The sequence below is a fragment of the Sminthopsis crassicaudata genome, chromosome 3 (genome assembly GCF_048593235.1).
Source record: "Sminthopsis crassicaudata isolate SCR6 chromosome 3, ASM4859323v1, whole genome shotgun sequence".
Taxonomy (NCBI): domain Eukaryota; kingdom Metazoa; phylum Chordata; class Mammalia; order Dasyuromorphia; family Dasyuridae; genus Sminthopsis; species Sminthopsis crassicaudata.
In genome coordinates, this window is record NC_133619.1 from 231541372 (window position 1) to 231556591 (window position 15220).

At 35.1% G+C, this 15220-nt stretch overlaps 1 protein-coding gene across 2 annotated transcripts in view; it reads left to right on the forward strand.

Moving 5' to 3' along the window:
* The first annotated feature begins 3165 nt into the window (after positions 1-3165).
* NLGN4X (neuroligin 4 X-linked) overlaps positions 3166-15220 on the forward strand; it is a 454011-nt gene continuing 441956 nt past the window's right edge. Inside the window, exon 1 of one of the 2 annotated variants that reach the window (XM_074300200.1) lies at positions 3166-3589. The gene's annotated coding sequence lies outside the window, so the exon portion shown is untranslated. The remainder of the gene's footprint in view (positions 3590-15220) is intronic. The other variant, XM_074300201.1, reaches the window with a different exon arrangement.

A 15220-nucleotide genomic window follows, 5' to 3' on the forward strand; every position in this document is an offset into this window, starting at 1 on the left:
CTCCATATTTAGTTTTTAGGCCTTTTCATTGGCCACTCTTCCCTCCATCACTGGAATGTTGCTGCTTTTCATTAATGCTTCATAGAATCCCTCACACTTAATAGGTTGCATTTGGAAAACTGTTTATATACTTTTTAAAAAATTTTACACACAGGGAAAGCACAGGGAACAAAACAATTGGTTGGAAGTTTGATAATGGAGGCTAGCAGTGATCCCTTTTCTTTATTTCGAGACTGAGAGGTAACTTTATTTGAGTCCAGGTCTAAGATAATGGTCTAGAATTTGGACAGCAAACCAGACATACTTGAATGATAGCTTGATTGCCTAAAGATAACAGGCCTCTTTCCCTTTCTATTCACGCAAATTTCGCAAGGTTAGCAAAATTCCTTGAGACAAGAATAGATTTTTTTTCTTTTAATTTAACCCATGAAAGACCAGCTGAATTCTGAACTAAGTTGAGAAACAAAGAATCAGGACTTAGTTATAGGATAAAAGCAGTTGTAGGACAAAATCAATTAATTGTAAACAAAATCATATAAGATCAGTTTTAATCTTCTCAGAGGTTAATTGACTTTCTCAGGGCCCTAGAGATAATAACTGTCTGAGGCAAAGTTCAAACTCAACCCAACCTAAATCATATTCATTCTATCAATTCTGCCATTCAGTTTACTACTTGTATCTTCTTCAGGATACTTTTTAAGCATTACCTTATTTATGAATATTCTTCTGATCTTCCTAATTGTTAATTTTCTCTCTCACTGCTTACCTTGTATTTATTCTATATATACTCATATGTGCACAAGTTTCATCCCCTGATAAAATAGAAGCATCCCCTGCTTCCTTCCTTTTTATTTTTAAAAATCTGAATCCCTATTGCGTGGATCATAAGAGGTGTCTTCTTTTAGTGGTAGACAAGAAGAATGATAATGAGTGCCTATATTAAATAGTCATAAGAACAAAAGATGAAAGAATGAATCCTTCAGATGAATAGTGATTGAATATACAAAGTTGCTCTTAGCCAAATAACTTGACCTCTTTGAAACTTTGTTTCCCTAATATATAAAATATTGCACATAGAGCTACTGTGAAGAAATACTTTAAAACCTCAAAACTATTTCTCTTTCTATATAATCTATTATATGTAATCTATAATATTAATATTTTATATTTTATAATTTATATATTATAATACTAATTAATATAATAATGATGTATAATCTATAATAATTATATAATCTATATACTCTTTCTTCATATCTCTATTTCTATCTTTATATATCATTTATTATTGGGTGTATTATTTTGACATTTTTGACATGGACAGAAATCAATTGGAGGACAATATCTAAGAAAAGATAAAGAGCTTGATTTTGGTATTTTAAATTTGGGATATCCAAATATACATGCTTATAAGCAGATGGAGTTTCAGATATATTTATGTCTTCCCACTTGATCTACCTTAAAGAGATAGGAAAGATACAAATAAAAGAGACAGAGGAGTACTTATGGAGGTCAGAAGAGTACCAAGAATAGAATGGTCTTTTAAAGTCAAGAGAGAAATGATTATCCTGTATGAAGGAGGCAACTATATGTTTTTAATTGCAGAACAACCAAGAGGATGAGAATGAAATAATGACCATTAGTTAGACTGGGTGATTATGAAGTTACTGCTAAACTTTGACCAAGATGTTTCAATACAGTAATCAGTATAGGATATAGGAAATTATGAGTGATGAGAAAGTAGAGGTTTGGCAAATACACAGATTTTTAATAAGTTTAATAGGGAAAAAGAAGTCAGAAAATAAAAGTTAGATGGTACAGAATGGCTATAGGAAATTTATAATTATTTAATAAAATATATAAATATATATTTATAATCTATATAGGTATATAGGCTTATCCTTGGTCTTCTTCAATTTATGCAATAAAGTATCTATGTTTCTATACATACAGTATCAATTACTATTCCCTCTGCAGATAAATAGCATGTCTGTGTCTTCCCACCTGATTTCATCTAACCCAGTCATCTTACAAATGAGCAGGCTATGGTATAGAGAGATTAAATAACTTGTCCAAATGACACAGTTAGCGAATAGGAGGGTGCTTCATTTAAATCTTTTCATTTCAATCTTTTCATCCCAAATCCAGAAATCTTCTCACTATAACAGCTTTTCTCTTACCTCCTCTGACTTTGTTATAATGCTCATTTAAACAATGTTATTTTGTACACATTTGATGTCCACATTTGATATGTACATATCACCCTCCCCTCCCTTCTCCAACAACCACATGTTAACAAAACTTTTCAGATTGAGGTCACCTTCAATGCTGTCCACTGAAAAATCTATCTCATCTGCTCCAAGGTTAAACGCACTGTCACACTACCCAAATGTAAAGCCGCTAAATGGGATGAAACACAACAATTAAGAAAATCTAATAACAGACAGTGAACTTCATAAAGTATTTTATAATGAACTTTGTTTTAGATGATAGCTCATATCATCCTGATAAGTAAATAGGAAGCACTCAAAACATACGTAGAATTTAACTTTTTATTATCAACCAACCACAAACATATTTTTACCTTTGTACATAGATATTATATTTTATATAGCATTCACAGGCAAGGGAAATAATGTATACAACTCTTAACTAATGTTTCAGTAAACAAAAACTCCTTGATTTAATGGATCTTTGCTTTAATTTAGTTAGTTAAAAAAACAAGCAAACAAAATTTAAAAACTGCAATATTATATTCAGAAATAAATGCTGTAACTCCAGACAGAGCAAAATCCCTTATCAATCTAACAAGCAACAGTAGATGTTTGTTATCATGTTTACAATTAATCAGGATCTGTAGAAAGAAGGGCCTTAAATGGTTAAATATGTTTGCAAATAGATTAGCATATTTTTCCATATAAAATCTTTGAGTAGAAAATAAGAAAAAAACTGCAGTCAGTTTAATTTTTCATATGCATTTTTGGTATACTCTACATGTGTAACATACCCACCTGTTCAACCATACAGGCACCTAGGATAATTTTGTTACAGCTGGTTTGCACAAGGATTAGATGCTCCTTGCATTAGGTTGTAGATGTAGATATGGTTTCTGTAGTGATGAGGCAGACTGCAGAGATCTATTGGCTGCTGGCTTTGTAAATTTCATTCAGTTTGGTCCAATAGCAGAGGGAGAGAGTGGTACAGCCTGGACCTCTCTCCCTCCTCAATCTCTCTTTTTCTTGCAGATCAGTCTCTCTCCCTGTCTCTGTCTCTCTGCATAGGCAATCAGAGCTCTCACTCAGACATACACAACTCTTCCTTTCTTGCTGGGTTTGTAATGCATTTTGTTCCTGAATGTAGGTCATTTACAGCAGAAAGCCCAAATTTCCTCCAAACCCGTTTTTGTTTTTGTTTTTGTTTTTTGGTGGTGTTTGCATTCCTTTGGACAAGAAAATCTCCTTGGATTATCAAAAGGAGAGGAGCCTGGATTGATTAAAACCTCCTGTATCATGTTCAGTTAGGATTCCCTGGAAGAACCTGGCTGTGTATAGAGGACACTTAACGCAGATGCAGCTTTCCCCCGGCTAAGGTAGGTGCTAATTTCACATACTCCTCTATGAGTTCTCTTTCTCTCTCTCTCTTTTTAAACCTTTCTTTTTCTTAATATTTGGCTTGCAGTTTTTACCCTAGCAAAAGGTGACAGGCTCCACTGCGGTGCTCTGGTTTTCACTTTTTCTGATATTTCTTCTTTTCTTTTTTTTTTTGGAGAATACTTTCTGACATGCCTCCCCCATAATGTAGTATCTCAATGGGGTCCCTATGGGTGTATGTATGAACATGTATATACATGTGCATGCATGTATAGCTACATGCATATCTCGACATATAAATCTTATTTTGTCAAAAAAAAAAAAAAAAAACAAACTGAAACGCCATCGGTTTGGAAGCATTTTGCTGCAATCAGCTATTTGAAAGGCGCTGGGGGCTCTATGTGATGTGTTTACAAAGTAGGTCTGCCTTACATACAAATAAACAGAATAGTGTGGAGGAGAGAGGGGGGAAAATATCTGCAGTATTGGGAGAGAAAAAAAAGCAAAGCTACAATTTTCTGCAAACCGGGAGGTGAGAAATGAAGAAATAAGGAGCACTTCATGAAACTGGGAGTCTGGTTGCTTTCCCCCTTCCTTCTCTAAAGAAACTGTAAACCAACGCGTCCTGGGTTTTTTGGTTAACCAAAAGAAAAAAAAAAAAAAAAAAAAAAAAGGAAAAAAAAAAAAAAAGCAGCCTTGGCTTGTGTTGCATTAAGCAATTCATCTCCCCCCACCCCCCTTCATCTGCTGGGCTCTGAGAAAATGACGGCTTGTGTGATGCATGGAATAACGCACGTGATTGATTAGAAACTGGCATTTCGTGTTCGGTTTTATAGGGAAAAGAGATCGTGGTGTTCAAAATACCTCGGGGGTAAAAATTAAAATTCGGTAGCAAATTGCTACCTCTGCAAAGCGGAGGAGAGAGGGCAGCGTGGGCTTTTTCTATTCATTTTTTCCGGGGGTCGGAATATGTTGGGGGATGGGGGATGGGAAACAGCGGGGGCGCCGGGTGGGTGGTGAGAGAGGGGTTGGGGGGCGGGGAAGGAAACTGGTGGTTTTGTTTCTTCCGGAGTCTCAGAATCACTTGGGTCTGAGGATAGATGCAGCTGCTGCTTATATCAGAAACACAATTTGGAACCTCGAGAGGAAAAGAAAAGTTGGAAAATGCATAGAGCGGCCCCTAATTCCGGCACCCTGGCCTTTGGAACAGCGAAGTCCAATCTCTATTGCTCTATCTTTGGGAATATGCTGTCTTACTAGGAACCTCGCGTCCGGCCCACCCCGACTTTAGCCCTAGGATGGTCTGGAGCTTTGACCCCACTTCCATAGCTCTTAAAAGCAAAACAAAATCCTAAACTCCAAAAAGTGCACCCCACCTTTGGACTCCCCAAGGGGAAAAACAATAATTCCCACTGTAATTGCTCTTTACTTCACTCAAAACCAACCATTTGGACCCCCACCTCTCCAATTCGGTTTCGTCTGCAGGGTTGATGGCGAAAAACCGCAGCCTTTTGGGGGGGGGAGAAGGAAAGGTGAGGTGCAGTGTGGGGGGCCCCAAAAAGCTGGTAAACTTGTGCTCGTTTCCCCGCTCCTCCCCCTTTCCAAGCCATTCCCAACGTCAGACCTGTTTCATTACTGCCCACCTCCGGATAGGGTTCCTGGACCTGCAGAACAGCGGGTGGGTACAGAGCGGTGGGGAGTTAGGACTTGCACGAAGAGATGGGGGTTGGTTGGGGGAGTCAGAACCCTGGTTATGCGAAGGAGCGGGGAGGGGAGAAAGTGGGTTTGCAGCCGTAAGGTTTGAGAAATATGGGAGGGGGGAGGGATGGAAGCTAGAGCTAGGAGTTGCTCTTCCCTGGTTCTGTCCCGATTCCCATCCCTGTTCTCACTCTGACTCCCCCATAAACTGTCCCTTCCCTCACCCCCCATTCATTGCAAGGTCTTGGCAGGCTCTGGCTTCAGACAAGACAAGATCATTCAGTCTCCCTACCAGCTAGCCGTCCCTCACAGCAGCAAACCCAGATCCAGCCCTTTTCCTAACCACGGGCTCAACGGGCTCTGCGGTGCCCAGAGCAGGTGGGATGCTAAAACCCCCCCCCCAGCGCGCGACCGAGGAGCTCTGGGTATTCATACCCAGAGCCCGCCACACTTGAGAGCCACAGTGGAGACCCCTCTTCTCCAAGAAGCAATGGAAGCTCTGGTCCGGAGACTTTCTCCCCATCCAGTCCCAGGGCTTTTGACCCTACCTATTACTCTGGGAACGGATGAATGCCCCTCTCCAGAGCATTCAGTTTTACCAGACTAGTGCTTCCTGCTCACCAACCCTTGCAAGGATTTCTTAGTGCTTTGGGTGTCCCGGTTTTGTCATTCTTTCTGGAAAGACCCGCAGGTGGTGGGATCTTGAGAGAAACAGACTATGTTTGATGGTGATATTATTGATGATATTAGAATATTGATGGTGGTAATGATGGTGATGAACCTAAGGTCCGAGGCAGTTAAGGGAAGGCTGAGAAATAGAGGATTTGTGGGGGAAGGTAATGGGTTGGGAGCGGGGAGGTGGGCCGGCGGGGGAGTAATGGGAGAAAACGACCCCCGAGTCAACTGGTATTCTGCTTATTTACGGTAGCTTAATGATCTTAATACAAATGAATATAAAAGCGGGTGGTCTCGTCTGGAGAGAAAAAGCCAATTCAAATCATAGCTGGACTCAACTTGGAAAAAATGGAGGGGGTAGGGTTAGTTGGGGGCTATTGAAATGAGCAGGTGCTGTTCTTGCAAGAAGAAGCCACAAGGTGGTGGTATGGATTCTTCTTTCTGCTTTTTATTTTATTTCATTATTTGGTCAGTTTGGGGAAAAGGTTTTTATATGTTGATATCCCACTATTCTTGAAGAGATATATAACGGTCAGGTTTTTAAAACACCGGGAACATCTTCTGAACAGTTTTCTTACCCAAGAGGAGAGTAGTTTCCTTATTCTAATTCAACACTTGCCAAGAATTAAGAGGAGGGAAAGTAATGGAAAGGAAAGTTCCGTGTTAAATTTATTTATCCTGATGTAAGAGAAATGGAAGAATCCAAATGCACTGGTGAAACAGAAACAGCAGTAAAGAGCATGCATACGAATTGGAAATATGTATCTAATATAGCTTGAATTTAAGTGGCCTGATTTTGGTGATGCAGTTGCTCATCTCAGCCTCCTAAATGATTTTCCTTGAGGTGTACAGCTTTTCGAGGATTGGCAGAGTTATAATGATTATGAACTTAAAACAAAATCTAACTTAAAAAAAGGATTAATTCATTACCTTTATTTGGCCTTTTGAAAAGAAATCTAACAATCATTCCATCTTCAAATATTATGAAAGGATTTCCCTATGTAGAAAAAGGAAGAAGGTTGGAGGACAAAGGCACATGGATGAATTAATTTCTTGTTCCCAGAAAATCTCTGGAGCTTCCATTTGCCTCAACATCAAAACCTTCAGTATTGCATTAACTTACCTGCTAAAATTTTTTATCTCAGATTAAATATTCAGTAACATGCAACTCATAGAAAATGTAAATAGACAATTGCTGTTAGATATGTTAATACCTTATCTTTCCAGTTACGAAGAAAATAATTTGGGGCATCATAGTAAGCTAATAATTACTTCATCAGTTTTAATTCAGTGGATGAAAATCAGAGCTTTGACTTTTAGGGAAATCATTGATTGTAAGTTTAATCTTAATTTTTATTGCTTTTTATATGAACATCATTTGTTGTGGTGGTACTTTCATTAAGTATGAGTATTTTCTTTGTTGACAGAATTATTTTTCTTTGTAAATTTTTAAAAGAGATACTGTTACATATATGGTGGTCCCTCTAAATATAATACCTGGTAGTTATCCACTAAATTTGAAAGCAGCAAAAGATATTTCATAGGTGACCTATTGCTTTATAATATTTTCAAAATATTTGATGGTATTTTATTATTAAGTAAATACATTTTTAAGGACATGAAAGCTTATATACTTTAACCTGAAATATCAATCCTTAGTACTGGAAAGCTTTTTCTATTCAGACATATTTTATGAAGGGAAGAGATAAATATTATTTCCACTCAAATTGCCCCTGATACATTTACATTAATTCACAGAATTAAAAAATTGTAAGTATCTATTTTAGGAGCATTCTTTAGACTATTTCTTAGAGTTTCTCTGTATTAAATCCAGTACAGTAACCAAGAACTAACGAGATGTCCACTCAGAAGTAAACAGTAATGTTTCTTTTGTTGCTTTTAATATTTTATAATTTTAAATAGCCCTAAAGAAAACTCTGTGATTGCAGTAATAATGTTTAAAAGATATAATAATTAAAAATGATTATTTCAATAAAATGTCAGCAGAAAATGTTGTGAGACCCTTAAAAAACATTTCTACTGAACACTAAGAATTTTTTAAAGAATGATTCCTTAGTTGGCTTTAAGAAAATGCTTCATTCCAACATACTGAGATGCGACCTCAGTACTGGACAGTAAGCTAGATACACATTCAAAGCACATAAGTCATATTTTAGGTAGGAGGGAATATCTTTTCAAGGACCACGGTATATATACTTGTTCACATAATGTGGGTGGGGTGGGAGGGGGGAGGGAAGTTTTCAGAATGGTTTAAATGATTTACCTACATCTCCCATTTACTATTCTTTGAGTGATATTTGATTTGTGACTATAGTAGTACAAATCAGTGTGTATATAGGAAATGTATATTCACTTGAGTTACATATAACTCAGACAGCTAGCTAGATAGATAGATGGATACATGGATGGATGGAGGGATGGATGGATGGATAGATGGATGGATGGCAGGGGGTTTTGCCCTGTCCATAGCACAGGCAAAATTTATGAAAGCCAGACCTAATTAGATGAGTTAGACAGAAATAAAAGCTACGTGGTCTGGAGTATTAACAAAACAACTTACATAGAAACAGGGCTGTTATGTTCCTCAGCCATGTTCATTTACTGATTATTTTCTGATTTTGTCAGTTTCTCAGTACAACCTACATTTGGCCTTTCAAAGGACCACACTGTTCACTGATGAGTGAATGACATTAAAAACAGGGAGCCAGTAGGGTGAGTTTGGAGTATGTTTATAGTACAACAAACAAAAAGCTGCTTAGAGTTGGACAGTTCTTCCATATGATGACTCAAAGTGAAGAATCTGTTCCTGGTGTACCCTGAATTTCTTAAGTTCACAATAAAATTAGTTTCTAAACATTGTTAGCAATAGACCACACAGGTAAGTATGGGTAACTAATTTCAAAATACAGCTAGTTTTTCCTTGTCGTTGTTCAGTTTAATTCATTGTTCAGCTCATTTGATGTTTGAAAACCTTTATACTCCATGTTTTCCACTGTGTGCTCTTTCCTTTCATGATAACCATTTCCTTTGGTTCCTGAGTCAGTGTGAAAGGTGTACATATAAAGTTATCTGACAGTAAAGTAAAAAAGTATTAATATTACTAATACAAAGTGATATCAAATTTGACATTCAATAATCATGGAAAGAAGAAAATGGGAAGAGATTACAAGTGCTAATTAGTTGAGGGTTAAAATTAAAAGAGACAATTTTTTTATTTTAAGATGGTGTGAATGAGGTCTGACATGTGACTTAACAGCTCCTTCCAAATGTGTGGAAATGACCCTAAAGTTTTGTTTGGGTTGTTGTATTTAAAATAAACTTTATATAAACGGTGATATGTGACATCAGTAAAGTGTTAGAGTTGTGATTAAAAATAGTGAAAAGTTGCTAGTGATGGCCACCTAGAGGATTTCAGTTTTTTTCCTCTCAGCTCTACTCTAAAATTTTAGTTTATTTGCATTGGAAAATGTCTTAAAATATTGATGAATATTTAGTTTGTTATAACATATTTTTGTTTTTGTTTTCATTTTACAGAATTAACATTAACAATTAAAATATTATTTTGATACCATTCTCCATATTTTCCCCTCTAGGCTTTTGGGGAGCTATATTTTCCAAAAATGCAATCCATTTAAAGCAAGTTTTTTAAATTAAAATTCACAGACTTTAGATATGAATAATATGGCCACATAACATATTGGATAGGAAGATGCCCTTGGATGTAAGAATACCATGATTCACATAATAGCTATTTAAATATTTTAGTAAATCTTTTAGTACCCCAGAAAAGTCTTAAAATTGTTTGCTGTGTTGTTGCTTTGAATTACAAGACTTTCCATATTGAGTGTTTCCTATTACTTAAATCTAAACAAGGAAACATTTATTTGTATATATTTCTATGCATATAGAAACAGACCTATAGACATGCATACACATAATACACATAAAAGTTACACCTCTCCAGATATGTATGACTATTTCTCCTTGTTGTTCAGTTGGTTCAGTTGTTCTCTTTATGAGATGCATTACTTGATGGGATTGCTTCAAAGAAAATCATGATTACTAAAACAGGTGTTAAAATCTAGTGTAAAAATTAGCATAATTAGTTAAATAGTAAGCATTTATTTATTTATTTTGGTGAGGTGATTGGGGTTGTGTTAACACTGTTAAATGTTTGAAGCTGTCTTTGAACTCAGATCCTCCTGACCAAGACTTGCTTAGCATTTAGCTACCTTTCCATAAGTATTTAAGTGATGAATAATGCTAAGAGCCAGAGATATAAAGAAAAAGAAGTTTACATTGTCATCAGATATACAATGTATTTAAGGTGATTGATTATGCCAATTGAACTTTAAATTTTCTCTCATCATAGCTGTATTCTGGATTTGTTTAAGGTTACATTTCTTCATATTTAACATTTTGTTGTTAATAACATGCATATAAACAAATCTGCTATAGTACTAGATGTATTTATTATTCAAGAGTTATTAGAAGTTTGTAAAAGAGCAGTCCCAGAACAAAAAAAAAAAATCAAGTTTTCCATCCCTAAAGAATGATCCCATGTATTGTGACGAATAAAAATAATTTCGAGTTTTGAAAATTTGTGTTTTCAGTATGGATGGAAACTAAATAGCCCTTTATTGTCCACAGCATATTGCAAGATATACATAAATATCCGATAGGATATTAGATTTAGAATTGGAAAGAATCTTCTGTATGGCTTAGTTTAGTCTCTTTATTTTAACTTTTTAACTTATGATATCTATTGTTAACAGCAGAGGAGAGTTTTAGACTTAGAGCCTGTTCTTATAATCATGTTTCTTTTCACTATATCTGATTATTTACACTTATCAACTGATCCCTTTGAAAATGATACATTACCTAAAGGAAAAAGTAAATGCCTCTTTGAAAAATATATTTTTGTCTATGCTTTTATTGTTTGTTTGTTTGTTTGCTTGTTTTACTTTGGAATAATGTATTTCTAAAAGTTCTAACATCATGACAGAGAAGAAACATTCAAAAACAATACAATAAATCCCCCATTTTGTAGATGAGGAAACTGAGAACCTAAGGGATTTGCTCAAGCTCACATAAGTATGTGAAAGGCAGGATTTGAAATCAGGTTTCAGAATCATAGGATCTTCAGATTCCAAGGAGAAAATATTTGCATTTAATTAATGAGTATTTGTTAAACACCTACTGTGTTTGGAGCACAAAGAAAACATGATGTTTTGTTGTTGTCACATCCAACTTTTTATGAGTCTATTTGAAGTTTTCTTGGCAGAAATTCTATAATGGTTTTCCATTCCTTCTCTAGCTCATTTTACAGATAAGGAAATTAAAACAAACAAATAATTAAAACAAATAACTTGCTCAGGATTACACAGCTAGTTATATATAAGGCCAAATTTGAATTCAGGAAGATGAGTCTTTGTGACTCACAGCTGTGCCATCTAGCTGTCCCATAAGGCAGTAATAATATGGGCTATATTTAGAGACATGTTATCAATAATCTGAAAGTATTTATTTTTTCTTAATTCATTTTGATTATTCTCTTGTCTAAGTTCAGTGACAATTTTTCTAAGTAATTGTTTGATAGTTGTATGAATTTGTGTTGAATTGACATTATACAAACTTGGACTTCTTCTAGGGAGGAATATTCATCAAGATCCCTGTGAATTCCAAATCCCATGTTCAAGTATAGGGTGTACTAGATAGTGTCTGAGTTCTGTTTGCCTTTTGCTGAGCCCATTATAAGAACCAAATTAATTCTACTAATTACAATACTAAGCTTCATAAGTTGAGGACTTAGAAAGACAGAATGTTAAGGCAACTACATAATCTATTGGCTGTAAAAGAGTTAGGCATAGGTAATTTTCTACTTGAGAAATACATAGAAGAAGAACATCATGAACACCAACATAAAGAATGTGTCAGCTTTCATGCAGACTGCCAAATAAGCAACTTAAAAAGATACTCTCCATCTATAAATGTTCATCTTTGTTGAAGGTACACAATTTTATCTCCCTCTAGTGACAAAAGTTATGTACTTGGAGATCTTTTAAATAACAAAATGTTTTTGTTAAAGAATGGAATGAGCAAAGGATAGTCAGAAATTGCAGGTTTGGTAGGTTTTTCTGTTCCTGTGGCTCTTGTTTTACTGGCATTGTTCAGTATAGCATTAACTATTTCATATTGTATATACCATATATAGTTGAAAAATCTAACAGACAAGTGGCACAAGCATAAATTAACATAGGATTTATTGTCATACCATGCAACTCTCCCCTTGTTGACAATGCAGTATGATTATGAATTACAAGAAAGTTATAAATCCAAAAATATAGTAAACTGCTTAAGTATAGAACTGATGGATTTTTGTTTGTTTTTGCTGAAACAATTGGGGTTAAGTGACTTGCCCAGAGTCACTCAGTTAGGAAGTATTAAGTGTGTGAGACCAGATTTGAACTCAGTCTTCCTGACTTTAAGGGTAGTGTTCTTATCTACTTGTACCACCTAGCTGCCCCTAAAAAATCAAATTCTTTTTTTTTTTATAATATTATCCCTTGTATTCATTTTTCCAAATTATCTCCCCCCTCCCTCCACTCCCTTCCCCCCATGACAGGCAATCCCATACATTTTACATGTGTTACAATATAACCTAGATACAATATATGTGTGTAAATACCATTTTCTTGTTACACATTAAGTATTAGATTCCAAAGGTATAAGTAACCTGGGTAGATAGACAGTAGTACTAACAATTTACATTCACTTCCCAGTGTTCCTTCTCTGGGTATAGTTGTTTCTGTCCATCATTGATCAACTGGAAGTGAGTTGGATCTTCTTTATATTGAAGATATCCACTTCCATCAGAATACCTCTTCATACAGCATTGAAGTGCACAGCGATCTTCTGGTTCTATTCATTTCACTCAGCATCAGTTGATGTAAGCCTCTCCAAGCCTCTCTGTATTCCTCCTGCTGGTCATTTCTTACAGAACAATAATATTCCATAACCTTCATATACCATAATTTACCCAACCATTCTCCAATTGATGGACATCCATTCATCTTCCAGTTTCTAGCTACAACAAAAAGAGCTGCCACAAACATTTTGGCACATACAGGTCCCTTTCCGCTCTTTAGTATTTCTTTGGGATATAAGCCCAATAGCATCAATGCTGGGTCAAAGGGTATGCACAGTTTGATAACTTTTTGGGCATAGTTCCAAATTGCTCTCCAGAATGGCTGGATTCTTTCACAACTCCACCAACAATGTTTCAGTGTCCCAGTTTTCCCACATCCCCTCCAACATACATCATTATTTGTTCCTGTCATTTTAGCCAATCTGACAGGTGTGTAGTGGTATGTCAGAGTTGTCTTAAGTTGCATTTCTCTGATCAGTAGTGATTTGGAACACTCTTTCATATGAGTGGATATAGTTTCAATTTTATCATCTGAAAATTGGAAAATGGTTTGAAAAAATCAAATTCTTAAGGAATTTAAAGTAGGGAAACTATAAGACACATCTATTCCATAAGACTCTGTATTAAAAATAAATACTATCAAGTCCCCAACTTAAAAATAGGTCATGTTTTAGGATTTCTTCCTCCTTCCCTCCCTCCTTTCCTTCCTTCCTCCCTCTCTCTCTCCCTCCTTCTCTTCCTTCCTTCCTTCCTTCCTTCCTTCCTTCCTTCCTTCCTTCCTTCCTTCCTTCCTTCCTTCCTTCCTTCCTTCCTTCCTTCCTTCCTTCCTATCTTCCTTCCTTCCTCTCTGAAAATCACAATGCTAAATGCTCTAGCAACCGTCACCTCCAAATTTATTTAATCCAGAATAGAGTTAAAATATAATTTAAATAAATTGGAGTAGAATAAGGACAAAAGTACTATAATTTGGCTATATTTGTCATTTATAAATACTCTGGGACTTTGATTATTATTTATTTAACATTTCTGTGGGAAAATGCATTCTGCAATTCAGAGAAAAGGCAACATGGTAGCTAGAATACTTATGTTGTGTGACTTGGTTTGAGATAAGAATGTCTTTCCCTATATTCCCATATTTCCTTGATATCATACAATAGTGCCTGACCAACATCTCAACAGTGAAAAGAAAATATAAAAAAAAAAAAAAAGAAAAGAAAAGAAAACTTGGAAATTACTCTATTTCTGAAAATTCAGAACCAGTCACCAAACTCATTTGAATTTTTTTTATCACTTTCAGAGGGAAAGCAATTCAATTAAGCATGCATGTTATTAAGTCATGTTTTCAAGTCAGAAAACCTTTGTAAGCTCTTTATTTGCTAGTCTCTTTGAGTACTTTTTTGTTTGCTTGTTTCTTTTTCATTTTCAGCCACAAAGGAATTTGAATCATAGGGAAAGGGGAAAGATTTTAAAAGTGGGTAAGAAAATGAGAAGTTATTTAGAGATAGGTTAAGATAAGAAGAAAAAAATGTAAAGACCTGGGGGGGTGTGTGAAAGGAAACTATTCTTAGATAAGGTAAACTAGACTTTTCATGTCATATTTCTAATCTTAGCTAAATTAGAATATTTCAAAAATGCTTTATGTTCTTCTGGCTTTCTAAGAACTATAGAGTATAATTGGAATACAGCAAACCTCAAATACAAATTATTCAATTATGAATAATCCATTTAAATTGAAACTTCAAAATCATAAAATTGACACTCATGTGAGTATGTTAGTACCAGTCTCATTATTTACAGGCAATACAACCTTATAAGAAACACTTTTATGCTTATATAAATCAATTAATAGTCAGTATAGTTTTTGATAATTTCTAAACATGAAAATTTTTAAGTCCAAGATTAGTTCTACATATAAAGTGTTATTTCTCCATTGCATCCATTTCTTTGAGTTTTCTAAGTCCATTTAGTTAGATGAAATAATATTTATTTTATATAGTGTTATAAATGTGATCTAATATTAAGTTAGGTATTTATTTATAATAATTGCAAAATTGTTGATTGTGATTTCTTCTCAAATTCATCTTGTTGGCATGGTGACTCTTGAAAATGAGAAAAGGATGCTGCTAAGTAGTAGGAAGAAAAATCTGGTTTCTGAAATATGAGTCACATTATCAAGTGAAGAAGCATTTTAAAGTGACTACTATGTATGAAGCATCTGCATTTATTACCTTTAATGTTACTATGCTAAACATTTAATTTCTTTAAGATAGTCCAAGTTGTTTTAGTGAGATTTTTGTGCACTTGCTAT